This window comes from Agrilus planipennis, unplaced genomic scaffold (genome assembly GCF_000699045.2).
Source record: "Agrilus planipennis isolate EAB-ADULT unplaced genomic scaffold, Apla_2.0 scaffold166, whole genome shotgun sequence".
Lineage (NCBI taxonomy): Eukaryota > Metazoa > Arthropoda > Insecta > Coleoptera > Buprestidae > Agrilus > Agrilus planipennis.
The window spans coordinates 730,708-736,908 of record NW_020442437.1 but is presented as its reverse complement, the minus strand read 5'-3'; the positions used below and the strand labels follow the sequence as shown (position 1 = coordinate 736,908).

General features: G+C 31.6%; 2 long non-coding RNA genes across 4 annotated transcripts; both read right to left on the bottom strand.

Annotated features, from left to right (window-relative positions):
- Positions 1-8: 8 nt before the first annotated feature.
- On the bottom strand, positions 9-2,147 carry LOC108739426. 2 transcript variants are annotated; one of them, XR_001938154.2, is made up of 5 exons: positions 1,577-2,147; positions 1,389-1,501; positions 1,082-1,258; positions 649-877; positions 9-220 (listed from the first exon to the last, which is right to left on the bottom strand). It is a non-coding gene; the product is annotated as an uncharacterized LOC108739426 (long non-coding RNA). The 2 variants fall into 2 exon arrangements; XR_001938155.2 differs by having other exon boundaries at positions 1,608-2,147.
- Positions 2,148-2,513: 366 nt separating this feature from the next.
- Positions 2,514-4,681, bottom strand: LOC112906366. Of its 2 annotated transcripts, none has more exons than XR_003232296.1 (5): positions 4,082-4,681; positions 3,894-4,006; positions 3,587-3,763; positions 3,154-3,382; positions 2,514-2,725 (listed from the first exon to the last, which is right to left on the bottom strand). It is a non-coding gene; the product is annotated as an uncharacterized LOC112906366 (long non-coding RNA). The 2 variants fall into 2 exon arrangements; XR_003232297.1 differs by having other exon boundaries at positions 4,113-4,681.
- Positions 4,682-6,201: the final 1,520 nt, after the last annotated feature.

The window sequence follows — 6,201 nt, the reverse complement described above, 5'->3', positions numbered from 1 at the left end:
TGCCAATGCAGAAAATTTGTTATTTCAGTGGAATTCAAATAAATATCCAGTTGCTCTCACTCATCAATTCAAAACTAACTGCATAATGATGCAATGCGAAGACGATAACAGCAAATCATCAAGAATATACTTCCTTCACCAAAAGACCACACCCATGTAGACAATGGTTGTTTCAGTATGACCAAACTAAACTTTAATTCCCTCTTATTTGTTGAAGGATCTGTAGAAATGGACGAAAAAACATTAATTACACTATTAAATAAGCAAGAGATTAAACACACCTAAAAACACGCATCAAAAACCAAGTAAAACAGCTGAATTATAAAATGGCGACAAGCATCAAGTTTACATAATGACAGACCAAATTTGACATATAAATGCGAAATGATCGTAGATAAACATAGCATTAATTTATAATGTAGACAATAGATAATTATTAAAATTCCACAGATGTACCAGTCAATTTAAACTGTAAACAATAGATAAACGATAAACGACACACCATAGATGCTGTGTGGACTATAGATATTTAAAATACTATGCATACGCCACAACATCAATCTATACTTACTTTGACCAATAAATAACAGTTTAATAGAAATGCCACTATAGATTAACATAGCAATTAATTATGTCTTCTATTCTCACCTTAACTAACTGTAGGAAGTAGCGTTCTAAAGTCTACCAATATGATGAATAAACCAAATTTAGGAGAGATACCACTGAGAACAATCTGTTGTTTCAGTGGCTTCCAAATTAATTTCCAATTACCTCCCATTCTCAGGGTCAAAATTAACTGCATAATGTTGCAAGGTGAAGACATCAAAAGCATCCGTTGTTTCAGTAGCACCAATTCCTTTTAATTTGGTAGGACAATCTGTAGAAACGGTCAAGAAAAAGTAATAATTACCACTTTTAAAGCAAATAAATCAGTAACATTCACACTATTCAAAAGACCAGTTCCACATTAATTCTGCTGAAATGTTGCTTAAAAGTTGTCTATTGAGGCAATTTACAAATGTCTAAGAAATTGAAGTTTCTGGGACCTCATTTACCATTTTTAATTGATACTGTTACATACCAGTTCATTGTCATAAATCCTTCTTCAGCAACAGCACAAATTCCGTTCCGATTGGAAAAATGGCGTCTTCATGCTTTTTTTTATGGCCATAGGTACAGCTACTTTCTGGAGCGATTGACCACTGAGACAACCAATGCTTCATAATTTAACAGAATCTGGAGCTCTTCCAACGTTCCTCTGAAATGAAATCTAATGAAAAAGTATTCAGATACGATTAGTTTAGCATCCCTAGAGAAAGTAATGTTCAACACTTTTCTGTTGACATCAAATAAATACACTAAATATATAATATAACATGTATGCTCACCTTAATTAACTACAAGTCACCAAGATGATAACAGATAAAACACCATAGGAGATGACTTGCTTTTTCGGTAGCATCAAAATAAATTTAAATTTCCTTACTCGTTTATCTTAAACCTGCAAAAATAGAGAAATAACGAATTAACTATTGTACGAAGTAAATAAATAATGAAATAGAACAGAAATACTTACAAAAAATCAAGTAAAATTGTAAAATTCATACTTTTAAAATCGCGATGAGGCGTGTCTTCTCTTATACTTGCATAAAATTTACAGAAATATCTATTACGCGGAAAATTTAATTTACTGTGTGGATAATTGCAAAAAATAATAATATATAGGATGAATTAATCTCAATAGTCTTTCAGAGTATTACACGTGGAAAAAATTAGCTCGGCAAGTTGAATTTCAATGATGCGAACAAGACAACGAAGACAACCCACCGCTACGAACAACTATGAAGGCGTTTCATGCGCATGAAGCACTGATGACGTAGGCAAACGCCAATCAGAAGTATCAAATTTAATTTCTGCGACGGTTTAAGCGAGAGAGACAGTGGAAACTTAAAAAGAGAGCATTAGAGAAGAATGCTTCTAATTTGAATTACGGATATTCTGGAATATAAATCATCAATATCGTTCACAGTCTGCAAAGAAATAGCGATACATAGGTACACATAAAAAATAATCCAGTCGAATTGAGAATGAATTAAAGAAGTTATACGTAAAAACATGATTAAAAATACAAGATAAATAATTACAAAATTTTATGTATTATTAGGACTTGATCCGTAACTTNTTAAACAAAATGAACAAAAAATAAGCATGCAAAATAAAAACTAAATCAAATGTACAAAAAAACAAAAAACATGCAAAATAAAAAACTAATTTGAATAAAATCAAGTTAATGAATTCTACTAGATAGAGCATGCACGATAGAGAACTATTTTAACTATAGGGTCATCTTTGTCTTCTCCAGCGTCGATCTGAAACAGATACGGTGGTAACAGATTAATAAAGAGCAATTAAAATTAATTATATCAAGTATTCTCACCTTAATTAACTGTAGACTCTATGTTCCAAAGTTTGCAGGTGTGAAAAGCAAACAAAATCCAGGAGTAATGCCAATGCAGAAAATTTGTTATTTCAGTGGAATTCAAATAAATATCCAGTTGCTCTCACTCATCAATTCAAAACTAACTGCATAATGATGCAATGCGAAGACGATAACAGCAAATCATCAAGAATATACTTCCTTCACCAAAAGACCACACCCATGTAGACAATGGTTGTTTCAGTATGACCAAACTAAACTTTAATTCCCTCTTATTTGTTGAAGGATCTGTAGAAATGGACGAAAAAACATTAATTACACTATTAAATAAGCAAGAGATTAAACACACCTAAAAACACGCATCAAAAACCAAGTAAAACAGCTGAATTATAAAATGGCGACAAGCATCAAGTTTACATAATGACAGACCAAATTTGACATATAAATGCGAAATGATCGTAGATAAACATAGCATTAATTTATAATGTAGACAATAGATAATTATTAAAATTCCACAGATGTACCAGTCAATTTAAACTGTAAACAATAGATAAACGATAAACGACACACCATAGATGCTGTGTGGACTATAGATATTTAAAATACTATGCATACGCCACAACATCAATCTATACTTACTTTGACCAATAAATAACAGTTTAATAGAAATGCCACTATAGATTAACATAGCAATTAATTATGTCTTCTATTCTCACCTTAACTAACTGTAGGAAGTAGCGTTCTAAAGTCTACCAATATGATGAATAAACCAAATTTAGGAGAGATACCACTGAGAACAATCTGTTGTTTCAGTGGCTTCCAAATTAATTTCCAATTACCTCCCATTCTCAGGGTCAAAATTAACTGCATAATGTTGCAAGGTGAAGACATCAAAAGCATCCGTTGTTTCAGTAGCACCAATTCCTTTTAATTTGGTAGGACAATCTGTAGAAACGGTCAAGAAAAAGTAATAATTACCACTTTTAAAGCAAATAAATCAGTAACATTCACACTATTCAAAAGACCAGTTCCACATTAATTCTGCTGAAATGTTGCTTAAAAGTTGTCTATTGAGGCAATTTACAAATGTCTAAGAAATTGAAGTTTCTGGGACCTCATTTACCATTTTTAATTGATACTGTTACATACCAGTTCATTGTCATAAATCCTTCTTCAGCAACAGCACAAATTCCGTTCCGATTGGAAAAATGGCGTCTTCATGCTTTTTTTTATGGCCATAGGTACAGCTACTTTCTGGAGCGATTGACCACTGAGACAACCAATGCTTCATAATTTAACAGAATCTGGAGCTCTTCCAACGTTCCTCTGAAATGAAATCTAATGAAAAAGTATTCAGATACGATTAGTTTAGCATCCCTAGAGAAAGTAATGTTCAACACTTTTCTGTTGACATCAAATAAATACACTAAATATATAATATAACATGTATGCTCACCTTAATTAACTACAAGTCACCAAGATGATAACAGATAAAACACCATAGGAGATGACTTGCTTTTTCGGTAGCATCAAAATAAATTTAAATTTCCTTACTCGTTTATCTTAAACCTGCAAAAATAGAGAAATAACGAATTAACTATTGTACGAAGTAAATAAATAATGAAATAGAACAGAAATACTTACAAAAAATCAAGTAAAATTGTAAAATTCATACTTTTAAAATCGCGATGAGGCGTGTCTTCTCTTATACTTGCATAAAATTTACAGAAATATCTATTACGCGGAAAATTTAATTTACTGTGTGGATAATTGCAAAAAATAATAATATATAGGATGAATTAATCTCAATAGTCTTTCAGAGTATTACACGTGGAAAAAATTAGCTCGGCAAGTTGAATTTCAATGATGCGAACAAGACAACGAAGACAACCCACCGCTACGAACAACTATGAAGGCGTTTCATGCGCATGAAGCACTGATGACGTAGGCAAACGCCAATCAGAAGTATCAAATTTAATTTCTGCGACGGTTTAAGCGAGAGAGACAGTGGAAACTTAAAAAGAGAGCATTAGAGAAGAATGCTTCTAATTTGAATTACGGATATTCTGGAATATAAATCATCAATATCGTTCACAGTCTGCAAAGAAATAGCGATACATAGGTACACATAAAAAATAATCCAGTCGAATTGAGAATGAATTAAAGAAGTTATACGTAAAAACATGATTAAAAATACAAGATAAATAATTACAAAATTTTATGTATTATTAGGACTTGATCCGTAACTTGATTGATTAATAAATATACAAAATAACGCATTTTACCGTAATTACAATTTAATCATTTTTAGCAAATTAGTGTGTTTTATTTTACGTAATCAAATCAGAAATGTAAGAACCTATTTCTGCCTTGGAGTTCCTCTGGCTGTTCGTGACCACGTCATTGTTTATATTCTGCGGGACTACTATTCCTTGCCGGAGAGCGGTGTTTTGTTTATAATTTAGTTTACTATTTAGTCTATGAATATATGTATGGTATATACCTATGTATATACCAAAAGGGAAAAGAGGCATTCTTTCTTGGTAGTTGAGCGAGTTAAGTGGTATTGCTCTTTGACTGTGCCGAATTGTACACCATAAGTGAAAAGAGTGTATTAAATATATTTTTAAGCAAAAGTCGTAATTCTACTCCTTTCAGAAGATTTTTTAGTTTAATAAATTACTTATTACAGTCAATTTCTCCGGTTTAAACTACACATTACGACAAAAATCTAAAGTTTCTGCGAATTGCATACTTTGACAACGCAAATACACGGTTAAAAAAAAAGAACATGACTAACAAAACACAAACAGTCTGATTGTAAACCATTATGAAAACATACACAACTTCACGATAATGTTAACTTATGGGTTTATCGCATTCCTGGTGGTATAATAAAATTCGACCAAATGGACAAGAAATTGATTTTTTTTACATTAAACGAATCAAATTAAGAAACTAGGTAATTGCAATGGTATTGTAGAAGAACTTTATTGTTATTTAGAAACAATTTGTACACGATTAAAGTTATTTTGGTATATTACTAAACAGCTTCTGTGGTTTAATTATTCTGAGCCTGAGTTATTAATGACCTCGATGTAGAATATAGGATACACAACATTAAATCACAGGATATACTCCAGTCAACGAGACTCCTTGTTCATGGAAAATGAACATTTTCGTTAAGACGCAATTTTATTTTTGTTAGAATAGTAAAAAATACGTTGATCCTGAATTTCGTTATCCACAATCAGAGATGTTGGGGCAACATTTCTTAATTTAACAATTAGTAAAAGAAAAATCCTTTTTGCGAAATATCTTCTCTCCAGTGCATTTTTCGTTGTATGTATTGTAAGTTAGGAGGGTTATTTCAAAAATAATGTCCGGCACAATACAAAATAATGTTTTTATATAAGAAAGATTATACACATACGTTTTTACAGTCAGAGTTCTCTATTCAAACTGTCTATTTAGTGATGGGTCGTTATTCCGTTAACGTTATTTTGTTGCAACGTTTAGTAACGTTACTATAATAAGTGCTGCATAACTTAATTCTACACGAATAATATTAAAATAAAAATACAACTTATGATAGTGTAACCAACTCCAGTCCTTTCAATTAATAACCTCAGGAATTAATCCGGCCCCGCTTGGGGATCGTCAAGGTGATGATCCTGTAAAGAAGATTTTTTTTTTCTTAAAAGGTCTTGTAGCTCTGACATGCGCGTTAGTTGGTCGTTTAGAAATTTTTTTCAATCTCTGTT